Source organism: Sinocyclocheilus rhinocerous, unplaced genomic scaffold, assembly GCF_001515625.1.
Source record: "Sinocyclocheilus rhinocerous isolate Xijiao unplaced genomic scaffold, SAMN03320098_v1.1 scaffold412, whole genome shotgun sequence".
Classification (NCBI taxonomy): domain Eukaryota; kingdom Metazoa; phylum Chordata; class Actinopteri; order Cypriniformes; family Cyprinidae; genus Sinocyclocheilus; species Sinocyclocheilus rhinocerous.
This window is the reverse complement of record NW_015642498.1, coordinates 336,553-353,754: the sequence shown is the minus strand read 5'-3', so window position 1 is coordinate 353,754 and position 17,202 is coordinate 336,553. Positions and strand designations below refer to the sequence as shown.

Here is a 17,202-nt window from a genome sequence, read left to right as displayed (position 1 = left end):
TTTAATGTTTTTGTGTCGTTGCTCCGGCCGGACACGGCATCATCACAGTATGGTGATGGGCGTAACATTTCCGTCTCACGCTTGAGGTATTCGGCCAATCACAACGCACTGGATAGCTGGCCAATCACAGCACACCTCGCTTTTTCAGACCGATGAGCTTTGTAAAAATCAACGCGTTTCAGAAAGGCGGGGCATAGAGGAGAAACAATAATGTACAGTATGTGGAAAATAATGTGTTTTTTAACCTTAAACCGCATAAACACATTTAATTACACCAAATACACAAAATAATGTTCTTATTAGCTGCATCATATGACCCCTTTAAAAAAACAGGGAGGCAAAAACTCACACCACTGTATGTATGTATGTTTTATTTTTATATTTTTCATATTTATATGCAGTGCACTACTTCTTGAGACAGTATATATTTTGTAAATTATATATTTTATATTATATTATATTTTACTGTTTTAAAACTTTTTTTTTCCAAAGCAAACTGAATCTTTTCTTTTTACTAGATCATTTATATCTACATAATTTGATGAACTTGCATTGTATTAAAAAGAAAAAAAAAAATTTGTTATAATTGAAATTTAAATAATCTAAAATGACAACTATTTACCCGCCAAAGGCAATTTTAACCCACATTTGTTTCATTTTGGACTTTGCATACCAGGACTTGTGATCCAGATCACTGCAAATAAACAAAACATGAACTTACATGCCTGCACACAACACACACCATCACCAGCCTTAACATGCCCCTTTAAGGCCGGGACACACCAAGCCGACAGTCGGCCGCTGGCCAACGTCGGCCCGACGGCGAGCGACGGTCGGGCTAGTTTGTTTGGTGTGTTCCACTCGTCAGCTCTCGTCGGGCTCACGTCGGCGGCAGTTTGCCTGATTCAACATGTTGAATCGGCATCGGTGCTGTCGGGACAAGTGAAAGCTCTGATTGGATGTTTAGTTTAGCGAACGATTCAGTGCCCGAGAATTAAAGCGAAAGTGATGAAAACAAGCACGTAAATGAAGGCGGTACAGACAGAAGGCTGTTTAAATGTTACGTGATCTTTCCCAATCATTCTAATACGCGAATGTTTTCATAACAACATGAGCCGCTTAAAATTATTAAAGTTATCAATGTTACTGATATTCAAAATGGTAAGCAAGCGCTGCTTTGTTTACGCTTCGTATATCTTTGTTTCGGTTTCTCCTTTTGAATGACGAATATATACTATTGATAGCTGCTGATATAGACAGTTAATTCCTCTCACGCATGCGCAGAACACACGTGTTAGTTTGCCGTCGGCTGTAGTCTGTGCGGTGTGTTCGAGCGCAGCTTTTTGGTCAGACGCGAGGCGACAACACCATCGGCTTTCGTCGCCGCTAGTTTTTTTAAGTCGGCTTGGTGTGTCCCGGCCTTTAAACACACACTTACACTTCCCTATGAGGGTGGCACGTCATCTGCTCGCTGTTTGGAAATAAGTTACAATGAGACTGTAATCTGCACATGCGACATGTTGAAGAACAGACTTGCAAACTGTGTGTGATGTGCGTGAGACGTGCTTGTGCCCTATGCAGACCATAAATGCTATAAAGCAGTCCAAAGACTCGCAGAGATGACAGCTGTCAGCTTGGGGGCTAATTAATAGGAATCTGACGACATGTGTCCGTTAGTGTGTGATTTACTCTGTAGGCAACTACGATTCTCCCATTTTTGGCCGCGTCAGGTCGCTTTCACAAGCGCAGTGGGTCTGATATATTGGGGATGTTTCGACTGCTGTGAAAAATGAATGGAGTTTCACAGCTCCAGAAAAAGCACAGGAAATAATAGCTCTGTTCCAACTTCCAAATCTAGTGAACCGCCTTGCTGTCTTTTGTTTACATAGGCAGCTGTCCTCTAAGGCAGTATCCTGACTGAATTGGAACCTAATAAGTGACTGATTTGGAATGCTATACAAAAGCAGCATTATGGCACACAAATAGCCCACACAAACAGAGACCAGGAGGTGCCACTCAATATTGATTCCAATATAAACTTTTGATGTTAGCAAAATACAGAGCACGCACATAAAAACTAATTACATTGAAGTATATGCTTTTTCTATCTATATCTCAACTGATTCCATTATGATGGATGCATTACGTATATGTATATTACATTTTAGCATGATGATATAAGGGGGGAAAAAAACTTTTTGGTATCACTTTAGAGTTTTTCCTAAACAAACTCCTAATTTTAATAGTTAGTAAGGTATGGTATGGGGTAGGATTATGGGATCTAAAATACAGTCATGCAGATTAATGCATTAATATGTGCTTTATAAGTACTAATAAACAGCCAGTATGTTAGTAATATGCATGCTAATAAGCAACTAGTCACACCGAGTCTGTTCTTCTTGGCCTCAGCAGGGCAATCCTGCCGTCACTGCTCAGGAATGCACGCGTGCGCACTGCCTCTCCGTACACACACACACACACACACACACACACACACACACAGAGATAACCATCACATATGTTCTCCGAAGAGCCAGACATACCCTTTCTTTCCCCTCAAACACACACACACAGCAAAAATCCCCCTCCTCAAATGTAAAAGGGAGGTTGTGGAAAAAATCTAGTACAGTAGAGCATTCCTGGCTAAATCCGAGCATTCAGACTGCCTCTGACACGCCCACTTCCTTTAGTAGAACCGTTTGCCACTCATGAGGAACACAGCCAGAGAGAGGGAGAAAAAAAAAAAGAAAGAAAAACGCTTCCCTGCCCTACCCGGATTTCTTTCCCTCCCCTCTGCACTTCCTAAATAAACCCTTGACACTCGGAGGGGAAGGGAGGGGTGGACGGGGGAGATGGCTGCGGAATACGAGACCAATTAAATGGTCATGAGGAGAGAGAAGCCATTTAAAGAGCCTATGAAAAGATAAGCAGCTTTCGAAAATAAAATATATAAAACACACGTAATGTTATGTAACACATCGTGTAATATTCCTTTTCTCTGTCCTGTCCTTCCAGTGGAACTATCCATCTAAGGATGCGAATTCTGTCGCAGAAGCCACCAGCTGAATCCAACTGTTTTTCCTCTTCTCTCTGTATGGACACAATGTTGTACGGGAAGCTCCTCCCTCGCTACAGCAGGCAGGGAAACCCACAGCCTCACGTAGGAGTGTCAACACATGTTTTCTCCTTTCTCTCCCCGTTTCTCCCTCGCTCTCTCCCACAGCCGTTTTCCTGGTTCGCGTGGTCTGATTTTGAGCGAGGAGAGATGGAAATAGAGCAGGCTTCCAAACACTAGCCCCGGCGATGTGACTTCACACCATTCTCGCGGGCTGAGTCATCTCAGCCTACGCTACACTGAGGCTTTACACAACCACGTGCCTCAAAAATGCACGAACGCACGCCGAGAGCTTTTCCTGACTGTCATTGATAAAGATGTATGAGTTACGAGGTCGTGTCACCTTGTTCGCGTCTGTTCCTGTGAGACAAATGCGACACAATCAGGGCACAATCGCAGCCAGCTCTAGCTGCTGAAGAGAAGATGAGAGAGATGCCTACTTGAATACAATATTTTATTAGCGATGTTTACTACATTAAACCAACCATGCATGCTAAACATCATTGCTGCAGAGATGATAACTTGGTCGATAATAAAACAGGTGAAAACCTCACAGATGTCCCACGTCCAGAGGCCAGAATTTCATAGAGACCTCAGGGTGGGCTCTTTTGACTTGGGCCAGTAAGCAAGGACACTTCTTGGGCATGCAGTTTATCTCAGCCTCTCGAACAAACGTTAATGAGGTTAATGGCTCCTGCGCTAGACTGCCAAGTGGCTGACCACAGTGCACCTCCACCATGGTCAGAAAGGAGGCACTTGACATTCTTAAATTAGATAAGGATGACCGATGACAAACAAAATCAATGATGCATATCCCCCCCATGTGTTAGAAAAGTGTGTTTTATTTAGAGTTATAAAGAAAACCAGATTTTTGAAATATGCTTGCTAGGGCTGAGCGATATGGCCAAAAAAATTATCACAATTTTTTTCTCATATCAGTCGAAATCGATAATTATCACGATAAATGTCAAATCTTTAATTATTTCAAGTTTAAAGCCAGATTTTTGCTCCAAAGTGAAAGTTGTAGAAACCAGACTGTTAATTAATTTTCCTTAACAAAATAAATCTTAATAGAAAAATTTATTATTTTCTGCATGTTCTAAAGAGTGATATTGTTTCAAATCAGGAAACAGGTTTGTGTTGCTTGATAATATTAATAATAATATACCTTTTTTGTCTCTTAGAAATGCACATTTGATAGTAGTTGTAGCTTGAGTTAGGATGCAGATGCAAATTTTTGTTCATTATCAAAATCAGTAATATCTGTAAAAATTGTAGCAACCTCATTTTTATATGGTGAGTTTGTTTTTAAATTAAACATTGGTCTTCCATAGTAGCATATATTTTACTCATTTAGTATAAATGCACACATGCTATAAAAAATACTGTAATAATTATATTCCATTACTCCTTTAATACATTTAATTCATGTCTACATTATTAATATAGTAAAATTCGATACAAATACCCACATTTCTGCCACAATACCACGGTGCAGTTAGTGTTACTACAGTAAATCTATGGTAAATGATGGCGATTTGTAGATTGAAAAGCCTTCTGACTGTAGAAGTTGCACACAGTGTTTCTCGTTTGTCAGCACTTTCATCTGGCTTTAAAATCACAGAGTCATTTGTGTTGTTCGCTGAATTTAACTGTTTCACACTGGATCTCACAGTGCTGTTTAGCGCTCACATGACCGACTACGTTTAAACTTTGATTAGAGCGGATAAATGGTCCGTGTGGCACCGTTAGCGCTTTTTCGTTCCGCCTTTGGCGCACACACATTATCGAACATTTATCGAACTCTTCATATCATTTTATTGAGGATAATTATCGTTATCGATTTATCACCCAGCCCTTATGCTTGCCACAGCAAAACTCACAGCTACAATGCTAGGTTGTTGCGATGTTGTTTCTGAAAGGTTTCTAGTAGGTTGCATACTGGCCGAGTCAAAAGATATTCTGGTGCCTAAATATGACCTGTGATTACAAGGTCAAATTTTTTATTTATTTTTTATTATGCACAGATGAATTGTTCACAGCAAGGAAATTGCAATGTATTTAGCAGTTTGTTTAGATATCTGCCTAAGCAAACCACTAAAACCTAGGTTGCATACTGGCCGAGTCAAAAGATATTCTGGTGCCTAAATATGACCTGTGATTACAAGGTCAAATTTTTTTAATTTTTTTTTATTATGCACAGATGAATTGTTCACAGCAAGGAAATTGCAAGGTATTTAGCAGTTTGTTTAGATATCTGCCTAAGCAAACCACTAAAAAACTAAGGCAAACAAAGACAAATTTCCTTCCTCATATTTAAGGCAGTTTTGGAGTATCGGAGTGTACATATACATATGGACGTGCAAGGGTCAAAACAGTCAGTCGCAACAGTGCCATGGGCGAAAAGGACAGTCTGGGCCACTCAGACTTCATGATGGCACAGCTACATGATCGATTTCACGCCTGGCTCGCACCATTACGTCACAAACACCCTACAATAACATTGACACGTTTATAAATGAGTAGGATGAGGTATTGCACCCTCGCCTATCTGCTCTATGGGACACCTGTCATGTAGGTAGGGCCCGTTGAGAGAGCTCGGTTACAGCCAGCAAACAAAAACAGGTTACCTGAGCCCACAGCTCCTCCCTGCACATCTCTCACGTGACCTTACGGCACTAACAGGCCTCCCGGTGGAACCAGCTACCAGCATACGAGCTTAACCACACCTCAGCTGGATAAATATAAAAACATGCTATCTTTTACGTTTATGTGTTGAGCAAACAGGCTTTGGAGTTTGTTTTGTCAGGTTTTAGCATGCGTGTGTGTCCCGGTGTGCGCAAGGCGAGCATAAGATGCGTCACTTGAGACTGCGATTGTGAGCCACCTGCCTCTCTCTCACTTTAAAACCTCCATCTCTCTTGAGGGGGGGTACTTTACTTCTCCATCCCTCTGTCAACACAGAGAATAAACAGACACTGCCCATGGCCTCACACACACACACACACACAGCGTCGAGTCACCCATGCGCAGTGAGGCTAGAATGCGAGTGTGACATGACAACCTGACAAAGAATAAGACAGGATGGTGAATGCAGCTGCTGCCGAGCTGTTTATGCTGATCGGAATTGCACGTTTTAATCTTTCAGGTCAATATTTACTACAATAATAGCTTTATTACGCCCTAGTACAATAAAAATAGTCACTTTTTATATCAGTTGTCACACAACCTTCACCTTTCCATGCATCCCTGTCTTAAAAAAGTCAGGTTATGCAAAACATGACACCGTCAAGTGTTCATTCTGAACTCTTCAAGTTCATTCACCATGTTTCCGTCAGATGAGACGACAAGAGTAGTTGAAATGCACTACGTTTATCATTTAAAAACAAACCAGGTTTGCGCAGCTAAGCGTGCTTCTGCTTCATTCTCCGCGTGGATCACTTCCCTCTAGTGTCACTGTGTGAGTTGTGAGCTGTGTGTTGATGTGCGTAGGCTGATGTTCCATCCTCTTTGCACAGCTCCACAGCCTCGCTGTGATGTCACACCACTACATGCCAATGATTGGACCTCCACCTACAGGAAACGCCTGTCAGAAAGCCACAGCCTGCACTGTACATGGTCTGCTCCTCTCGTTATCTGCAGGCAAGCACAGGCTCGCGAGCTTTTCCATGCAAAAAAAGGTGCCTCAAACAAAAATACAGTATTTGTGGAGCAAATCAGCTTTTATACAATAGATGGCAAATCCGTTCTTAATGGCCATCTTGAATCTCAGCCATGGTGCTGTCCTGAAGGAAAAAGGTCCAAAGCATGTGTTTGGCAAGTATCTCAGACCATCATCTCACCCGTGGCTGCCAAAGTTTGCACCACAGAGGCCGGTCTCACAGTTTGGCTAAGGGAAAAAAAATGTAGCACATACTGGCTTCTACAAGAAATATGCAAAAATTGGCATTTTCAGAAAGCTGTTGGAGCAACGCCTTGGTTTTTATTACCGAAAGCCCTTCTAAACACAACCAAAGATATAGGAACAGCGCTGCGGTTAACAAAGGCGGCAAGTAAATGATTTCTATTGATGAAGACACATGAATTTAACGTATGCTACACAGGACGAGGCCCACACAGTTATATGGGTGAACTTCAGCAAACTTTCCACAGTCATGCAGTCGGTCAGGCTGAGGGAAAGAAACCAGACACATTAAGAGTGATAAAACTCAAACATCAGCATTCATATGCAGCGTGATGGCTTGACCCGCTGGATAACCGAAGCCCCCGATGATGTGCTATCAGTTCACGCATGAGCAGTCACTCGCCTGCTTCCTATCCAAGATCAAGATTACCTTTCTGCAGCATCATCGTCTATTCATTACGCATTAGGGCCCATGTTTACCCCATCTAACCGCTCTGATGAATAACCACATTCTTCTGGACCTGTAAACTCCCCGCTGACCAGAGGGAGGGAGCAGTAATCATGAGAGAAATATGACACAGTCGTGTGGGTTGCACTCTTTTCTATACTGCAGTAAACTCAACGGCATCCTCAAATAAAGTCGTACTGCTCAATGTGGCTGTTAAACCAAAACAGTTATTGCCGAGTAGTTTTAAGATGTAGATGGTTGTGCACGAGCTCGAGAAACATCTCGTTTCCTGTTAATACTTTAGGTGAGGCAATGCACACATCTAGGTTTCTGGTACAACACAACCCTGCCTTTCAGTCATGAATTTCCAGTAAGGTATACTAAGTCACAAAACAATTTCCTAGAGGTGGGTGGTATGACGGAATTCTTATTTCGCAATATGAGTCGTTTTACTTCACAATGAAGTTAACTTTATTTTATTTCATCTTTATTACAAATTAGAACAAAGATGCAAATAACAATAGGAGAAACAATATAGGACAGACAACTGAAAAAATATATATTGCAGTAAGTTTTTCAGATACGGTAGATCTATTTAACAGCATCATGTAAGAAATACTACAGAAATCAAATCAAACATTTAAAAAAATCACTGCACAGTCTTCATTGTGTGTATTGAGCCTATATATATTTTTATTAAGACATTGCAATGTCTTAAATAGATTAAAGACATAACTGCCTCAGTTTATCGGAACGTTCAAGCGCAATAAGCCGTGAAATAAAACTCATTCGCATACTGTGGACTCAACGGACAAGCCGCATTTATTTATTTTTTTCAGTTTCATTTTCTTATTTTTTCTTTATCGCTATAGCGTGGCAAGCACTTGTGACCATACTTGCATACCGTGTAATAGCAAAAATGTCTATCGATGAAACGGTACACGTATCACCATACCGACCAGGCCTATAATGTATTGTATTGTGTTGTAAAACAGAGAGGAACAAGATCAGCTGTTTGAGCTACATTTAAGATTGTCTGAGGTTGTGCTACTATGAAACAAAGATGAGTGCCAGTAATAAATCCCCTATTGTTCCTTCCACAAAGGGCTGCATGTTTATACTTTTACTTAACTCCAGTGTGCCATCTTGCCAATATCAGCCTCATGTTTAAAAGCCTTAAATACACTTTACCTTGTAAAGACGACAATTATCTTCTAATCCCATATGAAAACTACCATTTGAATGGAGAAATATAAGGTTGAACACTGTAAAGACATCAACAACAGATTGTTACTGGTCGTTTATTATACTTTGCTTCACGAATTAGATGAGATTTGAGTGTCGTGTACAAATTTATGAAGGTTTATCCAGGTTTAACAACAAGGGTGCATATCTAACACACTCATATGGTTGGGTTTATGTGCTAAAGCGTTCAGTGGACGCAGGCTATAATCATATTTGGTGAAACACAGCACTGTATTTTTCTGGTGTGTGTTGAACACTTGCCCGTGGGTGAGTGTGTTGGCGCTGCAGTGTGTAAGAGCTGATCTAGGGGTGTGGAGGCTTTCATTACCACAACATCAACTCATCCGCCATTTTCACTAAGCACCTGAGAGGAAATACTGCGCTCGAAGACTCGTTGAAATTTGACTGAAAACGGCCAAGATAACAAGAAACCCGCCTTTTCACATATGCTTAAGTATCTATTTGTCAAATGCGCTGTTTTTGTGCTGGAACAAAGTGTTTGCGTCGTTTCTGCGTAGCTAGCGATTCTGACTGACGACGACTAGCCAACCTCAGCTTACCTCACAATGCACACGATTATCTGGGGGAAAGTGCGTTTTAACTACTTTTTTTGCGTTTAAATCACTAAATGATCTGTTAGCGCGTCTACAAAGCTAAAGTAACCGCGTCGGGTCGACTAAGTTAATTAAACAACATCCTCACAAACAGCTAGTCGGTGAAGCTAACTGCTTAGCTTGCTATGCTAATGCGCATCGATATGATACGCTGGAGAGTTTAATTTCCTTACATGGAGGCATAAATCAAATTTCCAGTAATAAGTATCTTACACACATCGTTCTAAGCCTACAAACGCGTCAAACGACGGTTTATTGACTATAAACGGCATAACTGCGCAGTTCGCTGGTAAAGCAGCGCGGTTCTGGTCCACTTTGAGGAGAAGCTAAAGCAGATCTGACTACAAGAACCGAGCCCGAACCCCTCCCCCACGCCTGCAGCACTCATTATCAGCACACAACCACACAAAACACACCAGACAGACACTAAATAAGCGCTTATTTTATGTCCTCTACGCTAAATCGACACAATATCATGCTAAGCAGTACTAAGTCAGTCATATTCTCTGCAGCGATTAGAGCCAGTCCAAAAACAAAAGACTAAAATCACATCGTATTTATAGAGGGTCTTACTACTAAGAATCACTGTCAGTCAATAGGCTTTAAAGTGTATTTGTGGGCTAGGTATGGGGTAAGAGTGGACCTAGTGAATGGTTAGCCGGAGTTGAGAGGTGTAAACAAAAGCCCTGTTGTTGCAGGCTCTGTCAGAGCACAACGTGCCTTTTTAAACATTTCACACCTCTCATTCTCTAAAATGCACATCAAAAACACGTGTAAATAGTTGTAAACGTGCATATCGCCATCAAGATTTGTAGATAAGTGGCGGGAGCAACGTATCGTGGGACGTGACCACGAGTTCACCAAAATGGAAACACTCTTAAGCAGTTTTTGTTGCACATCCCAGCATGTAAAGAGATTATTGAAGTCTCGAGCGGTTTCTTTCTTGGTCGGTTGGCTAACTTGCTAGCATTTCTCCAGTGACTGCTGGTGTAGCTAGCAGCTTTCCAACAACGCAAGAGAAACGACAACGAGTTTCCGCTACTCTCGTGTGCAGCTTTTCTGGTTGCTACCACAATAAAACAGCGTTACAATTTGAGATCTTTCCTTTTGTGAGGCATTAAATGTGGGTGTGAGCTAGCTAGCCACCTTAGCTGCTAAATTAAGTCGTACACACGCAGACACACATTGCTCGGATTGCCCTCTTTACAACAAGCCAGGTGGGATTTATACCTCAAAAGGAGGGTTGACAAATGCACAGCAACGTTGTAATTACATCTAATTTTAACAAACTAATAACACAAGCTCACAGTTTCAGCATCTACACAAGGATGGGACACTCTTCAGCAAGTCACTTAGCCAGTAGCATCAAACAACCCCCTCTGATAAACAAACCGATAGCTGTAGGATTACGCCAGGTACTTACCGTTGATGTCCACTGTAATAACTGTGAATAAAGACACGGGTGACTCGGGTGAGACCCCACCGCCTGATCTACCACACAACCAAAACAATACTTCGCTCTCCACTGCGGATGTGTAACAAAGCTTTACAAATCGCGCGGTTTCGCACTTGTATTTCGCTTCGTGGTGCTCTAATCCAAACGTACAGTTAGAGACTGTTAAAACCCGACAATTTTGTCCATATCTATGCCGACAGTTAGAAACTGGATCCCTTCAATCCTGTCTCTTTTCCCTGTGCAAAAATGGCGGCCCTGGCAGAAGTGCCGTGGCTCCGCCTCCCCCGCTCACCCCCGGCTCTCTGTCACTGCGCGCTCCGCCTCTGATCCGCGGGGTTTCCCGGTCCGGCGCACAACCTCAGGGGCGGAGAGAGTGTTCATCCGCGGCAAGCATACAGTCCACTGCAGCCCTCTGTGGAGAAATGTGACCCTGCATGGACCACAAAACCAGTCATAAGGGTCCAGTTTTTGAAATTGAGATTTATACCGCATCTGAAAGCTGAATAAATAAGCTTTCCATTGATGTATGCTTTGTTAGGACAGGACATTATTTGCCCACAAAGGCATATGTGGGTGGGGGCACAGTGCTGTTTATTACAGGATTTGTTACAGTCGTGTGTTGTAATGTGACGTTATATATTGTGATTAAATAGTTTGTTGCAATCATTATCATAGTAAAATGGTATTTAAGTCAACTCCGTTACATATGCGTGTTAATAAAACTATCATGCAATTAAGTATTTTGAAACCAGTGCAGCAATCCTACTGGTCGGCTAACTTAATGGACAACTGCTAAGAATTAATCGTTCAATTGTCTCATTGAAAATATGAGACCCGAGACCACAAAACCAAACAAAAATAAGCTTTCCATTGATGTATGGTTTGTTAGGACAATATTTGGCCGAGATACAACTATTTGAAAATCTGGAATCTGAGGGTGCAAAAGAATCAAAATATTGAGAAAATCGCCTTTAAAGTTGTCTAAATTAAGTTCTTAGCAATGCATATTACTTATCAAAAATTAAGTTTTGATATATGTACGGTAGGAAATACAAAATGTCTTCATGGAACATGATCTTTACTTAATATCCTAATGATTTTTGGCATAAAAGAAAAAATCGATAATTTTGACCCATACAATATTGGCTATTGCTACAAATATACCCATGCTACTTCAGAGTTGTTTTGTGGTCAATGATTACAAATAAGCCTGAAGGCTCAGCCCAACGAGATGAATGCGTGGAAGGGAAAAAATAATTGATAAAAATATTGCGATTATGGTGAGCAGTGTTGGTTAGTACATGTAACTAAATTATGTAATTTAATTACAAAATGAATGTAATTGTAATCAGTTACAGTTACTAAGAAAAAATGTGTAATTAAATTACAGTTACTTATGAAAATGTTAATGATTACAAAGGGGGTTACATCTTTATTTAATTGATTTCTTTCATAAATTGCAGTGACTGCCCTAATATATGAGACACCAATGTTTCAGGAGTTTAGGACACAGAATAGGACACGTTTTTTTGATAACTGTTTTATTTCCTATTTGGGTTTATGTATATGCTGCAAATCTAACTACTACCACAATAAGTTAGAGTGCCCCATTTCGAGTACTTGTCGTATTGTAGTATAACTAATGTGAGTAGTGTTTACACTGAAATTAAAAAAAAAAAAAGTGAAATAAGGAAAAAATTAAATCCTGCACACTACCAGTACTTGCAAAAATATCAAAAACAGTTTTTATTGACGTTTCAGTCTTGCGATCTTCATCAGGTATATTTAAACATACAATTACCAGCTCAAGCACATTAAAAAGACATAATGACCAATCACTGCGAAGGACCATCAATTACTAATAACATCCAATGAATAGGACTACATTAACAACTCCACTTCATTGTATACAAAAAAGAAAAAGAACAAGCAAACCTCAAAAACCAAGTTGATGCACTTAATTAACTAAAACCTCCATACCCTAATATAATGCAAGTCACATGATTTGAGGTTACATTCATGTCCAAGCAAAAATGATCCCAAAGTTTGTCTGAATCCCCAAACCTAAGTACAAGGAATAATAAAAGTGTTTTCTAGAGTTTTCTAGAGTTTCAATTATGCCAAGACCTTGTGTTTTGCGTCAATATCTGGGTGTTTTGGAATGATAAAATAAGAATTTCAAATTTGTATCTGCATGTGTACGTGGTAAAATTGTCTTTTTTTATAGGTTCCTGATGTGGAAGTCTTATCGTCAGCCCTACATGTGTTTCCTTTTTTATGGAATCCCTTCACCCATTATAAGTATCCAAATGTCAAAACATATATGAAATAATAAGAGCTATATACAAGAATTGAGTGAAAACAAAGCAGAAGGCAGCCTACACAAGTCTTTGCCTACTACGGTTGAATATGAACACTTACTTGTGAGGCCCAAAACAGTACATACAAAATCTGTTATGTAACCCCTTTATACAAGTGCAGATTTTTTTTTGTTTTTGTTTTTGGCTCAAGGTAACTGGAGTGGGATGACCACAAGTATAAACACAAACATCTGCAGAGTGTAATGAAAATATAATATTTCCGGAGAAACCCACTCTTTTTCTTTTCTTTTCTTGTTGTTGTTGTACTTTGCTTTTTTCCCCATTTTGTGAGATCTCTTCAAAGCTAGTTTCTCAAGTTCATGCTGATACAATGCACATATACACATCATATGTGTATATACACATACTATACATTGATATATTGTTGCACGGTCTCCAAATGTTGCTCTTCAACCAGACGGCTTCATTCGAGCAACTCACCTACATACAAACACCCTCCCCCATACTAAACTGGATCTAAACCGCAACCTCCTGCGCATGCGCAGTCTGTGCTATAAAAACAACCACTAGCTGTTGAAGAGCTATGCAATGCGGAGTGGAGAAACACAGCAAGACAAAGCAGAAAACTGCGATGTGACGCGCCGATCATCGAATTTGTACAATTGAAAGGAAAACGAAACTAAAGAGATAGTTAAATCGAGCTGTTGTATCGCACAGGATTGCCTACTACGCCAGTTAAATCATCTTCAGGTTTTAACTCTCGGGACGTTTGAGATTATAGATGGACATAAAGATGGGCTACATTTCAACCAGTCCTGGAACTAGGGTATTATTTCAGCGTCGATATATCGTTCATTTTGTTACGCTTTCAAAATGGCGATTTTCTCCGCTCGTCCCCCTCCCTGGCCTTCTTGAATAGAATGAATGACATTGCCCTTGACCAATAATACGCGTATTGTCCTGTTTTCTCGGCGCTGATTGGCTACAGATGACATCATCTGTATTCCATATGTGGGCGGGCTCTGAGCTGAGAGGGGAGAGCGGCGCACCCGGAGATCCGACCGTGTTTGTTTGTGGACGACAGTAAGGCGCCAACTCTCATTAACCATTTCATATACTTGAATCTCAGCGGACCTCTGAAACACGGCGTTTTAGAAGAGCCCTGTCACGGAGTTGCTTTATATACAAAATTAGCTCGTGCCGCGTCACAAAAATCGCAAGAAGATGGCGTCAATGCTCCTCGCAGCACTGCACAAAGCGCACACAGGGCGGGGTCACGGGCTTTCCGGAAAATATCATCGCAGAAAACCGGATTCAGCTCCGTAAGAGTAACGTTACATCATCAGCCGTGTGTTTTAAAATGCACGCCGACGACTAAAAACCTTGATGCGCTTTTGTCGCCTCAAACACCGGAATATGAAAGCAGTGTTTTGAGGTGTTCATTCGGTTCGTTCAAAAGAACCGGTTATAAACGATTCAGTGATTCTTTTTCTTCTGCGTCATGACGTAATTACGTGGCCCCCAACACGCATGATGTGACAAATTACGAGTTTAATCTAAATTAAGACATCACAAAGGCATATGTGGGGACACAGTGCTGTTCTTCTTCTTTAAATTTTATTGGCGGTTGGCAAACTAACTTAAAGGTGCATTTACACAGTGCGCAGAAAACCGGATTCAGCTCCGTAAGAGTAACGTTACATCATCAGCCGTGTGTTTTAAAATGCACGCCGACGACTAAAAACCTTGATGCGCTTTTGTCGCCTCAAACACCGGAATATGAAAGCAGTGTTTTGAGGTGTTCATTCGGTTCGTTCAAAAGAACCGGTTATAAACGATTCAGTGATTCTTTTTCTTCTGCGTCATGACGTAATTACGTGGCCCCCAACACGCATGATGTGACAAATTACGAGTTTAATCTAAATTAAGACATCACAAAGGCATATGTGGGGACACAGTGCTGTTCTTCTTCTTCTTCTTCTTTAAATTTTATTGGCGGTTGGCAAACCAACTTAAAGGTGCATTTACACAGTGCTGTTTATTACTGGATTTGCTTATTAAGAGTAATATTTTGAACAGTCTTGTGTGTTGTAATGTCATATATTGTGATTAAATAGTTTGTTGCAATCATTATCCGTTACATATGCGTGTTGATAAAACTACCATTCTATCTATCTATATATATATTCATGTGTGTTTCGGGAATTCTTAAAGGTCAAACTTCTATTATGAGAGATGTTCTTAAGAAGTAGTGTATTACGTCACAATAACAGCCGCATATGAGCTGCAACAAAAGCAGCGCATTTCCTGTTTAGGTGGCGATCAGGAAACGAGTCGTGTGCAGAAAACATCCCGGCTGAGGTTTCACATCGTCGTTGTGCGATGCCATAATGCCTTAAGTAATCTATTTCTTGCATTCGTTAAAATGGATGTTAGGTAACGTCGTGGCTTTAAGCTGCATGAAGTGCTCGCCTTTTTCAGTGATCGTGTTTCCAGAGCCGCCATGTTGTCGCTCCCTGCACGCCTCCTCTGCGCTGCTCCGGGATGATGATTAGTAAATGGCGTATTGGAGCATTTTCTATAGAGCGCACTGCTTAGCGAGTTGTAGTTGTTTTGTACTAAGTCCCTTAAGCTCAAAATGCCTGTTTTACAACGACTTCCCAAGCATTTTCGTTACTAACATTGTTTTAACTTCTTAGTAGCCTATATGTTTGTACTAACACAATAACCCGTTACCTAATTGTGATTAGTAAATGGCGTATTGGAGCATTTTCTATAGAGCGCACTGCTTAGCGAGTTGTAGTTGTTTTGTACTAAGTCCCTTAAGCTCAAAATGCCTGTTTTACAACGACTTCCCAAGCATTTTCGTTACTAACATTATTTTAACTTCTTAGTAGCCTATATGTTTGTACTAACACAATAACCCGTTACCTAATTGTCTTCTTAGTCCAAGTGCATATTATATTGACCAGATTGCAACATGTTACAGCTTTAAAATGTATTATTATTATTATTATGCTTAGTAAAGTGCAGTGTTTTTTTTAAATCTGGGGCTGAAACAACTAAATTGTATTGAAATAACCAAACTTAACCTATAAAGCATACTGTATCTCATTTCTAAGCCCTGTAAATGATAAAAAATGTGCATAAAAACCTGTTCTACACAATCTTCTACATCTATCTTGATTATCTCAAATATTACTAACCCACTATTGATACAACTGATATTTATATGCATATTATAAGTGGTCTGCTATACTCTTAGAAATGTTATTGATTTACATTACAAGGTATCAGAATTTCATCTACACCAAACTGCATATTTTTGCTCTGTATGGGCCTCTGAGTTTTCCTTCTCAAGTATGAGCACCACATTCACTTATATCATACTCTTATCCCCCCGATCATAAAATACGCCAGTGTCTTTGTTTTGTCTCAAGATGTACACCAGTATTGTAGTTTTCTAAGGCACATTTATGAAAATTACTTAAATGGCCTAATTGAACTATGGCCTAATCCTGTTTTAGTCTAAGCCCTGTCTGTGAAACCAGGCCTATAGGCCATAAAAACGTAATGTATCAAAAATATTATATGTTTTGACAAATATATAATTTAATAAAGAGGTTCAATAAACTATTGAAATAAAAATTACAATTAAAGAATATTCTGATTATTATTTTATTTTTATGCCAGGCTTTAAAGGGTTAAGGTGCTAAAAGATGTAGCCTGATAACCTGTAAACTTCTCTCTCTCTCTCTTTAAACAGCTGTTATTTCTTTGTTTTTAATTGCTGAACATACAGTTTTGAAACATATAAATCACAGGATTAGTCGTGTTTAATTGTGTTATTCTACTGGCACTCCTAGTTTCTCCCAACCTTTTGAATATTTTCTTGCATGGTAGTCCTTGGAGTCATAAAGACAGTAATAGAACATGTTGACATTTATTGCTCTGAGCAAATAAAGTACTATTTCTCCTATAATGAGCACTGGTCTCCTGTGTCCTGTTTTCATAGTCTGCATTAATACAATCGTGTAAATACAATTTCCTAAACGTCTCTTCATGTAATGCATACTATAAAATGAATACAAATAAAGTA

General features: G+C 40.1%; 1 protein-coding gene across 1 annotated transcript in view; it reads right to left on the bottom strand.

Moving 5' to 3' along the window:
• Nucleotides 1–11,196, bottom strand: part of LOC107755882 (histone-lysine N-methyltransferase 2E-like) — a gene marked incomplete at its 3' end in the record, with an annotated part of 36,362 nt that extends 25,166 nt beyond the window's left edge. Inside the window, exon 1 of the mRNA XM_016572842.1 lies at nt 10,750–11,196. The remainder of the gene's footprint in view (nt 1–10,749) is intronic.
• Nucleotides 11,197–17,202: the final 6,006 nt, after the last annotated feature.